Genomic DNA, 16,091 nt, shown 5'->3' with positions numbered 1-16,091 from the left:
TCATTTATGAACATTTGAACATCTTGGCCATGTTCTGTTATAATCTCCACCCGGCACAGCCAGAAGAGGACTGGCCACCCCACATATGCTCTCTCTAATTCTCTCTTTCTTTCTCTCTCTCGGAGGACCTGAGCCCTAGGACCATGCCCCAGGACTACCTGACATGATGACTCCTTGCTGTCCCCAATCCATCTGACCGTGCTGCTGCTCCAGTTTCAACTGTTCTGCCTTATTATTATACGACCTTGCTGGTCATTTATGAACATTTGAACATCTTGGCCCTGTTCTGTTATAAACTCCACCCAGCACAGCCAGAAGAGGACTGGCCACCCCACATAGCCTGGTTCCTCTCTAGGTTTCTTCCTAGGTTTTGGCCTTTCTAGGGAGTTTTTCCTAGCCACCGTGCTTCTACACCTGCATTGCTTGCTGTTTGGGGTTTTAGGCTGGGTTTCTGTACAGCACTTTGAGATATCAGCTGATGTACGAAGGGCTATATAAATACATTTGATTTGATTTTGATTTGATTTAGACAGTTAGACTGGCAGACTACAGTTAGACAGTTAGACTTGCAGACTACAGTTAGACAGTTAGCCTGGCAGACTACAGTTAGACAGTTAGACTGGCAGACTACAGTTAGACTGTTAGACTGGCAGACTACAGTTAGACAGTTAGACTGGCAGACTACATTTAGACAGTTAGACTGGCAGACTACAGTTAGACAGTTGGACTGGCAGACTTGACAGTTAGACAGTTAGACTGGCAGACTATACAGAATAGATCGTTAGATTGGCAGGCTATATAGTTAGACTGGCAGACTATTCAGTTAGACTGTGTTTCCTATCTGTGTTTCCTATCTGTGTTTCCTCTCTGTGTTTCCTATCTGTGTTTCCTCTCTGTGTTTCCTATCTGTGTTTCCTCTCTATGTTTCCTCTCTGTGTTTCCTATCTGTGTTTCCTATCTGTGTTTCCTATCTGTGTTTCCTCTCTGTGTTTCTTATCTGTTTCCTATCTGTGTTTCCTATCTGTGTTTCCTCTCTGTGTTGCCTATCTGTGTTTCCTCTCTGTGTTTCCTCTGTGTTTCCTCTTTGTGTTTCCTCTCTGTGTTTCCTCTCTGTGTTTCCTATCTGTGTTTCCTATCTGTGTTTCCTCTCTGTGTTTCCTATCTGTGTTTCCTCTCTGTGTTTCCTATCTGTGTTTCCTATCTGTGTTTCCTCTCTGTTTTTCCTCTCTGTGTTTCCTCTCTGTGTTTCCTATCTGTGTTTCCTATCTGTGTTTCCTCTCTGTGTTTCCTCTCTGTGTTTCCTAATGGGCGAATAAATGTTTTCTGAACAGTCTGATAATCTTTAATGTGCAACATCAAACGTTCATGCATCAGGGCTATTCCAATAAGAGAGACCATATAATTTGCAGTGAGAAAGGGCTATGCTCTGCTCTAGCTCTCTGCATGCTTCTGGCTGTGTGATGTTTGTGGAAAGGATTTCATGTAATGGACATACACAAAATGGTCCAAATTTGTGAAGTGAAAAAAAAACCATACTTGTTTCAAAATAAAAAACTGAAAAGTGGTGCGTGCATATGTATCCCTTTGCTATGAAGCCCCTAAATAAGATCTGGTGAAACCAATTACCTTCAGAAGTCACATAAGTAGTTCATTCTTATGGCTTGGGGGCAGTATTGAGTAGCTTCGATGAATAAGAAGTTTTTAAAACTGTTTGAATGATGTCTGTGAGTATAGCAGAACTCATATGGCAGGCAAAAACCGGAGAAAAAATCCAACCAGGAAGTGGGAAATCTGAGGTTCGTAGTTTTTCAACTCTTTGCCGATCCAAGGCACAGTGAAAATTTGGTCCGATTGCACTTCCTAAGGCTTCCACTAGATTTCAACAGTCTTTAGAACCTTGTTTGAGGCTTCTACTGTGAAGGAGGAGAGAATGAGAACGGATTGAGTAAGAGGTCTGGTAGAGTGCCATGAGAGGTAGTTGCCTTCCATTGCATTTCTAAAGAGAAAGGAATTCTCCGGTTGAATGAAACATTATTGAAGATTTATGTTAAAAAGATCCTAAATATTGATTCTATACATCGTTCGCTATGTTTCTACGATCTGTAATGCAATTTTCGTCTGGCTTGCGCATCGTGATTTTGGATTTGTGAACTAAAGGCGCAAACAAAAAGGAGCTATTTGGGCATAAATGATGGACTTTATCAAACAAAACAAACATTTATTGTGGAACTGGGATTCCTGGGAGTGCATTCTGATGAAGATCATCAAAGTTAAGTGAATATTTATAATGCTATTTCTGACTTCTGTTGACTCCACAACATGGCGGATATCTGTATGGCTTGTTTTGGTCTTTGAGCGCTGTACTCAGATTATAGCATGGTGTGCTTTTTCGGTAAAGCTTTTTTGAAATGTGACACAGCGGTTGCATTAAAGGAGAAGTTTATCTAAAGTTCCATGCATAACACTTGTATCTTTTATCAATGTTTATTATGAGTATTTTTGTAAATTGATGTGGCTCTCTTCAAAATCACTGGATGTTTTGGAAGCAAAACATTACTGAATGTAACGCCCCAATGTAAACTGCGATTTTTGGATATAAATATGAACTTTATCGAACAAAACATACATGTATTGTGTAACATGAAGTCCTATAAGTGTCATCTGATGAAGATCATCAAAGGTTAGTAATTCGTTTTATCTATATTTCTGCTATTTGTGACTCCTCTCTTTGGCTGGAAAAATGGCTGTGTTTTTCTGTGACTAGGTACTGACCTAACATGATCAGATGGTGTGCTTTCGTCGTAAAGTCTTTTTGAAATCGGACACTGTGGTGGGATTAACAACAAGTTTATCTTTAAAATTTTGAAAAATACTTGTATGTTCGAGGATTTTTAATTATGGGATTTCTGTTTGAATTTGGTGCCCTGCACTTTTACTGGCTGTTGTCATATCGATCGTTAATGGGATCTCAGCCGTAAGAAGTTGTGTGCAATCTAAGTGTCACACGATCTCAGTATATATAAAGGCCCCAGAGCTTGCAGAACCATCAAGTAAGCGGCACCATGAAGGCCAAGGAGCTCTTCTAACAGAAAGTTGTGGAGAAGTTAGTTAATCTACTAGTCTAACAGATCAGATTACATGCATAGTCTGCTAGTCTAACTGTATGGTCTACTAGTCTACCGCTAGTCTAATGGAATAGCCCGCTAGTCTAACGGAATAGCCCACTAGTCTAACGAAATAGCCCGCTAGTCTAACGGAATAGTCTGCTAATCTAACTGTATAGTCTACTAGTCTAATTGTATTGTCTACTAGTCTACTATTCTAACTGTATAGTCTGTAAGTCTACTAGTCTAACTGTATAGTCTGTAAGTCTAATAGTCTACTAGTCAACCTGTATAGTCTGTTAGTCTACTAGTCTAACTGTATAGCCTGTAAGTCTACTAGTCTAACTGTATAGTATACTAGTCTACCTGTATAATCTGTTAGTCTACTAGTCTAACTGTATAGTCTGTTAGTCTACTAGTCTAACTGTATAGTCTGTTAGTCTACCTGTATAGTCTGTAAGTCTACTAGTCTACTAGTCTACCTGTATAGTATTTTAGTCTACTAGTCTACCTGTATAGTCTGTAAGTCTACTAGTCTAACTGTATAGTCTGTTAGTCTACTAGTCTAACTGTATAGTCTGCTGGTCGACTAATCTAACTGTATAGTCTGTTAGTCTAATAGTCTACTAGTCTAACTGTATAGTCTAATAGTCTACTAATCTAACTGTATAGTCTAATAGTCTAATAGTCTACTAGTCTAACTGTATAGTCTAATAGTCTACTAATCTAACTGTATAGTCTGTTAGTCTAATAGTCTACTAGTCTAACTGTATAGTCTGTTAGTCTACTAGTCTAACTGTATAGTCTGTTAGTCTACTAGTCTACTAGTCAACCTGTATAGTATTTTAGTCTACTAGTCTACCTGTATAGTCTGTAAGTCTACTAGTCTAACTGTATAGTCTACTAGTCTACCTGTATAGTCTGTTAGTCTAATAGTCTACTAGTCAACCTGTATAGTATTTTAGTCTACAAGTCCAACTATATAGTCTGTTAGGCCTAATAGTCTACTAGTCTACCTGTATAGTCTGTTAGTCTAATAGTCTACTAGTCTAACTGTATAGTCTGTAAGTCTACTAGTCTACCTCTATAGTCTGTTAGTCTACTAGTCTACTAGTCAACCTGTATAGTATTTTAGTCTACTAGTCTACCTGTATAGTCTGTAAGTCTACTAGTCTAACTGTATAGTCTACTAGTCTACCTGTATAGTCTGTTAGTCTAATAGTCTACTAGTCAACCTGTATAGTATTTTAGTCTACAAGTCCAACTATATAGTCTGTTAGGCCTAATAGTCTACTAGTCTACCTGTATAGTCTGTTAGTCTACTAGTCTACTAGTCTAACTGTATAGTCTGTTAGTCTACTAGTCTACCTCTATAGTCTGTTAGTCTACTAGTCTACCTCTATAGTCTGTTAGTCTACTAGTCTAACTGTATAGCCTGTTCATCTACTAGTCTACCTGTATAGTCTGTTAGTCTACTTGTCTACTAGTCTACCTGTAAAGTCTGCTAGTCTACAAGTCTACTAGTCTTTCTATATAGTCTACTAGTCTACCTGTATAGTATTTTAGTATACTAGTCTACCTGTATAGTCTGTTAGTCTACTAGTCAACCTGTATAGTATTTTAGTCTACTAGTCTACCTGTATAGTCTGTAAGTCTACTAGTCTACTAGTCTACCTGTATAGTATTTTAGTCTACTAGTCTACCTGTATAGTCTGTAAGTCTACTAGTCTACTAGTCTACCTGTATAGTATTTTAGTCTACTAGTCTACCTGTATAGTATTTTAGTCTACTAGTCTACCTGTATAGTATTTTAGTCTACTAGTCTACCTGTATAGTATTTTAGTCTACTAGTCTACCTGTATAGTCTGTAAGTCTACTAGTCTACTAGTCTACCTGTATAGTATTTTAGTCTACTAGTCTACCTGTATAGTCTGTAAGTCTACTAGTCTAACTGTATAGTCTGTTAGTCTAATAGGCTACCTGTATAGTCTGTTAGTCTACTAGTCTACTAGTCAACCTGTATAGTATTTTAGTCTACTAGTCTAACTGTATAGTCTGTTAGTCTACTAGTCTAACTGTATAGTCTGTTAGTCTACTAGTCTAACTGTATAGTCTGTTAGTCTAATAGGCTACCTGTATAGTCTGTTAGTCTACTAGTCTACTAGTCAACCTGTATAGTATTTTAGTCTACTAGTCTAACTGTATAGTCTGTAAGTCTACTAGTCTAACTGTATAGTCTGTTAGTCTAATAGGCTACCTGTATAGTCTGTTAGTCTACTAGTCTACTAGTCAACCTGTATAGTATTTTAGTCTACTAGTCTACCTGTATAGTCTGTAAGTCTACTAGTCTAACTGTATAGCCTACTAGTCTACCTGTATAGTCTGTTAGTCTAATAGTCTACTAGTCAACCTGTATAGTATTTTAGTCTACAAGTCCAACTATATAGTCTGTTAGGCCTAATAGTCTACTAGTCTACCTGTATAGTCTGTTAGTCTAATAGTCTACTAGTCTAACTGTATAGTCTGTAAGTCTACTAGTCTACCTCTATAGTCTGTTAGTCTACTAGTCTACCTCTATAGTCTGTTAGTCTACTAGTCTACCTCTATAGTCTGTTAGTCTATTAGTCTAACTGTATAGTCTGTTAGTCTATTAGTCTAACTGTATAGCCTGTTCATCTACTAGTCTACCTGTATAGTCTGTTAGTCTACTTGTCTACTAGTCTACCTGTAAAGTCTGCAAGTCTACTAGTCTTTCTATATAGTCTACTAGTCTACCTGTATAGTATTTTAGTATACTAGTCTACCTGTATAGTCTGTTAGTCTACTAGTCTAACTGTATAGTCTGTTAGTCTAATAGGCTACCTGTAAGTCTACTAGTCAACCTGTATAGTATTTTAGTCTACTAGTCCAACTGTAAAGTCTGTTAGTCTAATAGTCTACTAGTCTACCTGTATAGTCTGTAAGTCTACTAGTCTAACTGTATAGTCTACTAGTCTACCTGTATAGTCTGTTAGTCTAATAGTCTACTAGTCAACCTGTATAGTATTTTAGTCTACAAGTCCAACTATATAGTCTGTTAGGCCTAATAGTCTACTAGTCTACCTGTATAGTCTGTTAGTCTAATAGTCTACTAGTCTAACTGTATAGTCTGTAAGTCTACTAGTCTAACTGTATAGTCTGTTAGTCTACTAGTCTACTAGTCTAACTGTATAGTCTGTTAGTCTACTAGTCTACCTCTATAGTCTGTTAGTCTACTAGTCTACCTCTATAGTCTGTTAGTCTACTAGTCTACCTCTATAGTCTGTTAGTCTATTAGTCTAACTGTATAGTATTTTAGTCTACTAGTTTAACTGTATAGCCTGTTCATCTACTAGTCTACCTGTATAGTCTGTTAGTCTACTTGTCTACTAGTCTACCTGTAAAGTCTGCTAGTCTACAATAGCCATTAATAGCCATTAAGGCCAGATCGTTCTTCAAGATGTTGAAACGTTCATAGATGACCAGCCGGGTCAAATAATAATCACAGATGTTGTAGAGGGTGCAACAGGTCATTACCTCAGGAGCAATGAGAGAGAGAGAGTAAGATAGAGAGTCAAACACAGCAGGTCTGGAACAAGGTAGCATAAACAAATAATACATGCTGTGGTGAAGATAAACATCAGTGTCCAACACTTTTAAACAAACCTTTTTAAGTTCAGGAACTTTGGATTTAGATTTGAGGTATGTCTAATGTGAATATGATTTAGACTCCAGGTTGGTTTGAAGTGAATATGATTTAGACGCCAGGTTGGTTTGAAGTGAAAATTATATATATATATATATATATATATATATATATATATATATATATATATATATATATATATATAGCACACAGCATAACAGCTGCACCAACGCATAGGTACTCACACCACCAACGGACAAGGGAACAATAACCGACAAAGACAGAGGGAACAGAGGGCACATATATAGGATACTAATCAGGGGTAATGGGAACCAGGTGTGTGTAATCAGACAAGACAGTCCGGGGTTGATGATAATGAATCCTGTTCCGTGAAGCCTAGAAAGCCGGTTACGTAGATCTCTGAATATGGTAACCGGAATGAGCATCAGTACTAGGGGGATCCGTGACCCCCCCAACGACACCGGCCCCAGGGGACGGAATGAGCATCAGGACTAGGGGATCCGTGACCCCACCCCCAACGACACCGACCCCGGGGAATGGAATGAGCATCAGTACTAGGGGGATCCGTGAACCCCCCCCAACGACACCGGCCCCAGGGGATGGAATGAGCATCAGCACTAGGGGGATCCGTGACCCCCCAACGACACCGACCCCAGGGGATGGAATGAGCATCAGGACTAGGAGGATCCGTGACCCCCACCAACGACACCGACCCCAGGGAATGGAATGAGCATCAGTACTAGGGGGATCCGTGAACCCCCCCCAACGACACCGGCCCCAGGGGACGGAATGAGCATCAGCACTAGGGGGATCCGTGACCCCCCAACGACACTGACCCCAGGGGATGGAATGAGCATCAGGACTAGGAGGATCCGTGACCCCCACCAACGACACCGACCCCAGGGGACGGAATGAGCATCAGTACTAGGAGGATCCGTGACCCCCCCAATGACACCGATCCCAGGGGACGGAATGAGCATCAGGACTAGGGGGATCCGTGACCCCCCCCAATGACACCGGCCCCAGGGGACCGAATGAGCATCAGTACTAGGGGGATCCATGAACCCCCCCAACGACACCGGCCCCAGGGGACGGAATGAGCATCAGCACTAGGGGGATCTGTGACCCCCCAACGACACCGACCCCAGGGGATGGAATGAGCATCAGGACTAGGAGGATCCGTGACCCCCCCAATGACACCGACCCCAGGGGACGGAATGAGCATCAGTACTAGGAGGATCCGTGACCCCCCCAACGACACCGACCCCAGGGGACGGAATGAGCATCAGGACTAGGGGGATCCGTGACTACACCAACCCCATTAAAATGACATTTTAATGGCATCGGACCGAGGCTCTGCATCTGTCCTCGTGCTCCTAGACCTTAGTGCTGCTTTTGATACCATCGATCACCACATTCTTTTGGAGAGATTGGAAACCCAAATTGGTCTACACGGACATGTTCTGGCCTGGTTTAGATCTTATCTGTCGGAAAGATATCAGTTTGTCTCTGTGAATGGTTTGTCCTCTGACAAATCAACTGTAAATTTCGGTGTTCCTCAAGGTTCCGTTTTAGGACCACTATTGTTTTCACTATATATTTTACCTCTTGGGGATGTTATTCGAAAACATAATGTAAACTTTCACTGCTATGCGGATGACACACAGCTGTACATTTCAATGAAACATGGTGAAGCCCCAAAATTGCCCTCGCTAGAAGCATGTGTTTCAGACATAAGGAAGTGGATGGCTGCAAACTTTCTACTATTAAACTCGGACAAAACAGAGATGCTTGTTCTAGGTCCCAAGAATCAAAGAGATCTTCTGTTGAATCTGACAATTAATCTTAATGGTTGTACAGTCGTCTCAAATAAAACTGTGAAGGACCTCGGCGTTACTCTGGACCCTGATCTCTCTTTTGAAGAACATATCAAGACCATTTCGAGGACAGCTTTTTTCCATCTACGTAACATTGCAAAAATCAGAAACTTTCTGTCCAAAAATGATGCAGAAAAATTAATCCATGCTTTTGTCACTTCTAGGTTAGACTACTGCAATGCTCTATTTTCCGGCTACCCGGATAAAGCACTAAATAAACTTCAGTTAGTGCTAAATACGGCTGCTAGAATCCTGACTAGAACCAAAAAATGTGATCATATTACTCCAGTGCTAGCCTCTCTACACTGGCTTCCTGTCAAAGCAAGGGCTGATTTCAAGGTTTTACTGCTAACCTACAAAGCATTACATGGGCTTGCTCCTACCTATCTCTCTGATTTGGTCCTGCCGTACATACCTACACGTACGCTACGGTCACAAGACGCAGGCCTCCTAATTGTCCCTAGAATTTCTAAGCAAACAGCTGGAGGCAGGGCTTTCTCCTATAGAGCTCCATTTTTATGGAACGGTCTGCCTACCCATGTCAGAGACGCAAACTCGGTCTCAACCTTTAAGTCTTTACTGAAGACTCATCTCTTCAGTGGGTCATATGATTGAGTGTAGTCTGGCCCAGGAGTGGGAAGGTGAACGGAAAGGCTCTGGAGCAACGAACCGCCCTTGCTGTCTCTGCCTGGCCGGTTCCCCTCTTTCCACTGGGGTTCTCTGCCTCTAACCCTATTACAGGGGCTGAGTCACTGGCTTGCTGGGGCTCTCTCATGCCGTCCCTGGAGGGGGTGCGTCACCTGAGTGGGTTGATTCACTGTTGTGGTCATCCTGTCTGGGTTGGCGCCCCCCCCCTTGGGTTGTGCCGTGGCGGAGATCTTTGTGGGCTATACTCAGCCTTGTCTCAGGATGGTAAGTTGGTGGTTGAAGATATCCCTCTAGTGGTGTGGGGGCTGTGCTTTGGCAAAGTGGGTGGGGTTATATCCTTCCTGTTTGGCCCTGTCCGGGGGTGTCCTCGGATGGGGCCACAGTGTCTCCTGACCCCTCCTGTCTCAGCCTCCAGTATTTATGCTGCAGTAGTTTATGTGTCGGGGGGCTGGGGTCAGTTTGTTATATCTGGAGTACTTCTCCTGTCCTATTCGGTGTCCTGTGTGAATCTAAGTGTGCGTTCTCTAATTCTCTCCTTCTCTCTTTCTTTCTCTCTCTCGGAGGACCTGAGCCCTAGGACCATGCCCCAGGACTACCTGACATGATGACTCCTTGCTGTCCCCAGTCCACCTGGCCATGCTGCTGCTCCAGTTTCAACTTCCACCTGACTGTGCTGCTGCTCTAGTTTCAACTGTTCTGCCTTATTATTATTCGACCATGCTGGTCATTTATGAACATTTGAACATCTTGGCCATGTTCTGTTATAATCTCCACCCGGCACAGCCAGAAGAGGACTGGCCACCCCACATAGCCTGGTTCCTCTCTAGGTTTCTTCCTAGGTATTGGCCTTTCTAGGGAGTTTTTCCTAGCCACCGTGCTTCTACACCTGCATTGCTTGCTGTTTGGGGTTTTAGGCTGGGTTTCTGTACAGCACTTTGAGATATCAGCTGATGTACGAAGGGCTATATAAATAAATTTGATTTGATTTTTGATTTAATTTGACAGTCTGAGCGCCGATGGTGAAAATCCCTGGTCAGCGAGGCTTCCTGGATGCCCACCGCAGGACCCAAGCACCGCTCCTCTGGGCCGTACCCTCCCAGTCGATGAGGTATTGGAGACGCCCCCCCCCCCCCCCCGACGCCTCGAATCCAGGACCTCCAGACCAAGGACGTCGGACGTCGGACTTGATGTCCAGAGGAGTAGGTAGGGTGTCACTGAGTCCATCCTCAGCGAGGGGACCAGGCTCCACTGATCTGAGGAGAGACACAGTCCTGAGGAGGGATAATGAGGTAACGCATCGTTTACAACTCCCTGTTGATTACAGCAATGGCCCAACAAACCCTCAGCTTTTGGCAGGGCAGGCGGAGGGGCAGGTTTGCGTAATGAAAGTTCCGGAGGGATCCGTGACACAGAGGAGTATAGAGTACAGTGATGTGTCCTATAAGGAGCATTGGCGACAAATCTGATGGCTGAATAGTAAAGGACATCTAGCCGCTCAGATGTTATCTGCCGATCTATAAATTACGTCTCCGTAATCTAGCATGGGTCATCTGAATCAGGGTTAGTTTGGCACCTGGGGTGAAACAGGAGCGATTACGAAAGAGGAAACCAAGTCTAGATATAACTTTAGCTTGCAGCTTTGATATGTGCTGAGAGAAGGACAGTGTACCGTCTAGCCATACTCCCAAGTACTTGTATGAGGTGACTACCTCAAGCTTTAAACCCTCACAGGTAGTAATCACACCTGTGTGGAGAGGGGCATTTTTCTTACCAAACGACATGACATTTGTTTTGGAGGTGCTCAGAACAAGGTTAAGGGCAGAGAAAGCTTGTTGGACACTAAGAAAGCTTTGTTGTAGAGCGTTTAAGACAAAATCTGGGGAGGGGCCAGCTGAGTATAAGACCGTATCATCTGCATATTAATGGATAAGAGAGCTTCCTAGTGCCTGAGCTATGTTGATGTAAATTGAGAAGAGCGTGGGGCCTAGGATCGAGCCTTGGGGTGCACCCTTGGTGACAAGCAATGGCTGAGACAGCAGATGTTCTGACTTTATACGTTGCACTCTTTGAGAGAGGTAGTTAGAAAACCAGGCCAAAGACCCCTCAGAGACACCAATACTCCTTAGCTGGCCCACATCAAATCAAATCAAATGTATTTATATAGCCCTTCTAACATCAGCTGATATCTCAAAGTGCTGTTCAGAAACCCAGCCTAAAACCCCAAACAGCAAGCAGGTGTAACACGGTGGCTAGGACCAACTCCCTAGAAAGGCCAAAACCCAGAGGAACCAGGCAATGAGGGTTGGCCAGTTCTCTTCTGGCTGTGCCGGGTGGAGATTATAACAGAACATGGCCAAGATGTTCAAATGTTCATAAATGACCAGCATGGTCAAATAATAATAATCACAGTAGTTGTCGAGGGTGCAACAAGTCAGCATTCAATGAATGGAATGGTCTACTGTATCAAAATCTTTGGCCAAGTCAATAAAAATAGCAGCACAACATTGCTTAGAATCAAGGGCAATGGCGACATAATTGACGACCTTTAACCTCTCTAGGATAGCGTCCAACCTGGCCAACATCCAGTGAGATTGCAGAGCGCCAAATTCAAATACAGAAATACTCCTTATAAAAATTCAGAAAAGATACAACTATTAAATATAGGTTTAAAGATGAACTTCTTGTGAATCCAACCACGGTGTCAGATTTCAAAAATGCTATACGGCGAAAGCATAACTTACAATTATTTGAGAAAATAGCCCAGCAGATAAATCATTACAAACAGTAACCAGCCAAGTAGAACAGTTACACAAGTCAGATATAGAGATAAAATTAATCACTTACCTTTGATGATCTGCATATGTTTGAACTCAGAAGACATTCATTTATTCAATAAATGTTCCTTTTGTTCGATAAAGTCTCTCTTTATATCTGAAAACCTCAGTTTTGTTTGCGCGTTTTCTTCAGTAATCCACAGGCTCAAACACAGTCACAACAGGAAGACAAAAAAATAAAAAATAATTATCCGTAAAGTTCATAGAAACATGTCAAACGATGTCTATATTCAATCCTCAGGTTGTTTTTAGCCGAAATAATCGATAATATTTCAATCGGACAATAATGTTGTCAATATAAAAGGTAAACAAGAAAGGCACTCTCTCTGGTCGCGCGCATGAAAAAGCTCTTTGACACTGCAGGGTCCACTCATTCAGACTGGTCTTACTCCATCATTTTTCAGAATACAAGTTTCTAAAGACTGTTGACATCTAGTGGAAGACATAGGAACTGGAATTTGAGTCCTAAGTCAATGGATACTGTAATGGCATTGAATAGAAAACTACCAACAAAAGAAAAACTTTTCTTTTTCTCAGATTTTCACCTGCCAAATCAGTTCTGTTATACTCATAGACATTATTTTAACAGTTTTGCAAACTGTAGAGTGTTTTCTATCCAAATCTACTAATTAAATGCATATCCTATCTTCTGGGCCTGAGTAGAAGGTAGTTTACTTTGGGCATGCTTTTCATCCAAAATTCCAAATGCTGCCCCCTACCCTAGAGAAGTTTTAAGGTTACAGTGACACATCCATAACCTGAGCCGAAACCAGATTGCATACCAGTGAGAATGCCATTAAAACAAGAAAGCCAGTCAGTTGATTATTGACAAGTTTTTCCCACAGTTTTGATAAATAGTGAAAAATAGAAGTAGGCCTATAACAGTTAGGATCAGCTTGATCTCCCCCTTTAAATAAAGGTTGCATCATGGCTGCCTTCCAAGCAATGGGATCCTCCCCAGAAAGGAGAGACAGGTTAAAAAGGCTGGAGATAGGCTTGGCGGAAAAGAGAAAGGGTCTAAACCATTTGAAGTTTTCTGGGTGTCAAGATTAAAACTTCTTCAGGCTTGGGTCCTTTTTTCTGAGATTCCGCCTGACTGACGTGCCCAAAGTAAACTGCCTGTTACTCAGGCCCAGAAGCCAGGATATGCATATAATTTGTACCATTGGAAAGAAAACACTTTTAAGTTTGTACAAATGTTTAAAAGAATTATGAGACTATAACACAATAGATATTCCTTTCTCTGCATGTTGAACGAGTGGATTACTCAAATTGATGGCGCCAAAAAAACGGACTTTTTGGGATATAAAGAAGGATTTTATCTAACAAAACGACCGTGTATGTTGTAGCTGGGACCCTTTGGATTGCAAATCAGAGGAAGAGGAAGATGCTCAAAAAGTTCATATTTAATAGCTATTTTTTAAATTTTATGTGCTGGTTGAAAAATATTTTGATGTGGGGTGCCGTCCTCAAACAATCGCAAGGCATGCTTTCGCTGTACAGCCTATTGTAAATCAGACAATGCAGTTAGATGAACAAGACTTTAAGTTTTTAACCGATATAAGACAATTGTCTGTACTTAAATGTTTAATATCCATAATTGTTATGATTATTTATTTGAATTGCATGCCCTCCAATTTCACAGGAATTGTCGACAGGTGTCCCGCTGGCAGTACACCTAGCCCTATACAATGTATTTAAAGTATTCATTCAAAAATGCAGTAACAACCTCATCATCAACTTTAAGGGACATGGGCAGCTATGAGGAGGAGGGATTATTCACCAGCTCTTTAACTGTTTTCCAGAACTTCTTGGGGTTAGACCCACAGAGAGAACTGCTCCTTAAAGTAGCTAACTTTGTCCTTTCGCATAGCCTGAGTGCACTTATTTCTCATTTGCCTGAACGAGAGCCAGTCAGCCTGAGTATGCGTGTGCCGAGCCTTTTGCCAAATGCAATTCTGGAGGTGGAGTAACTGTGCAATATCATGGTTGAACCAGGGGCTGAACCTGTTTTTAATTCTCATGTTCTTTATGGGGGTGCGTTTTGTCATGGTAATTTCCTGTATTGCTAAACATTGAGAGAGCAAACCACACACAAGTCAGAGTTATATTATAAAGTCCATCTTTAATTATATATGAGCTTCACCATAGCCCTGTGACTCTCAGATCAATTCAGTGTCTATAAATTAATTCTCTGAGAGTGCTTACAAAACAGTTCTTAGTATCATTTATAGCCAATACAAACCCATCTCAACTCACATGACGAAACACAGATCTTAGGAACATTACAAAGGAAGACTTTACTTGAGAGAGGAGTATCCCATAGCCGGACAGAATTAGCTATGAATTATCGTTCAGTTTACTCTCTTAGACAAGGTTCTACTTCTCGTTCTTGGCATTACCTCATCCAATGGCATATATCAATTGTCAATTCTAGATACTCCCATCTCAAATACAACTCCTCCTGGACAAGCTCACAGAGACAGTGATTGCCTATGCTGCTCTGTACCATCACTCATTCATATATCTTTATGTACATATTCTTTATCCCCTTACACTGTGTATAAGACAGTAGTTTTGAAATTGTTAGTTAGATTACTTGTTGGTTATTACTGCATTGTCGGAACTAGAAGCACAAGCATTTCACTACACTCGCATTAACATCTGCTAACCATGTGTATGTGACCAAAAAAATTGGATTTGATTTGATTTGATTTCTTAGGTCATATACTATGTCTAGATAAGGGCAACCTCAGAGGGGACAGACAATAGTTAAACACATTCCCATAAGAAGACAAGCCTCCATTCTGTTGTCCTCCCCTTCTGATATTCTTCATAGCATCTCATGGTTTAACAGTTATATTGACGTATGAAGACAAGCCTGACCTCTCCCCTCTCTGGGCCCCTAGTGACTAAGCCCTGGAGAAGAGATAACTGCAACTGCCAACAGTATAGTCCAAAAATAAGATAAAACATCTTATTTATCTATGTTACCTAACTAATTCTGATTCAGCCATGACAGTTTGTTAACAATACCACTGAAAATGTCAAAAAAGGGGGTGAAAGCGTCTTTGACAGAGGGGATCAAGCTGATTCTATACCATTTTACAGAGGCCAGGTCATGAAGGAAGGCTTGCTCATTGAAGTGTTTTAGCAAGCGTCTGCGACAAATCAGGACAGGTTGTTTCACTGAGCAGCCATTATGAACACAGGCTGTAAAACAGTGATTACTAAGGTCATTACAGAAAACACCAGACTGGGACCATTGAGGAGAATAGCCTTTTCTGGGTGTTTGGAGTCAAACCTTGTGGGATTGTTAATAATCTGAGAAATATTTAGGGAGTCCCATTGCTTTAGGACTTGGTCAGTTGGTTCAAGCATGTCCCCGTTTAGATCACCTAGCAGGACAAATTCAGACTTAGTGTAAGGGGCCAGGAGAGAGCTTAGGGCAGGTAGGGCACAGGCCAGTGCTGATGGAGGACGTTAAGCACCCAGAAACAGTCAAAAAAAGCTATTTGAACGTTTAATGTATAAAACCAGCCAATCAAATTGTTTGGGAACAGACTTGGTGGAGACAACTGAGCACTGAAGGTGATCCTTGGTAAAGATTTCCACTCCCCCAACTTTGGAAGATCTGTCTTGCCGAAAAAGGTTAACATCAGGTTAACATCAGTATTCAAAACACTCTTCCTTAAGCACGTCTCAGTAATGACCAACACATCTGGATTGGAGCTGTGAACCCACACTTTAAATTGATACATTTTAGGTAATAAGCTTCTAGTGTTAATGTGCAGAAACCCAGGCTTTTACAAGAGCAGAAATCAGTGAAGCAGAGAAAATCAAATCAAATCACATCGAACTATATTTGCCACATGTGCCGAATACAACAAGTGTAGACTTTACCTTGAAATGCTTACTTACAAGCTCTTAACCAAAAGTGCAG

Source organism: Oncorhynchus kisutch, linkage group LG18 (genome assembly GCF_002021735.2).
Source record: "Oncorhynchus kisutch isolate 150728-3 linkage group LG18, Okis_V2, whole genome shotgun sequence".
NCBI lineage: Eukaryota > Metazoa > Chordata > Actinopteri > Salmoniformes > Salmonidae > Oncorhynchus > Oncorhynchus kisutch.
Note: the sequence above shows the minus strand (reverse complement) of the source record.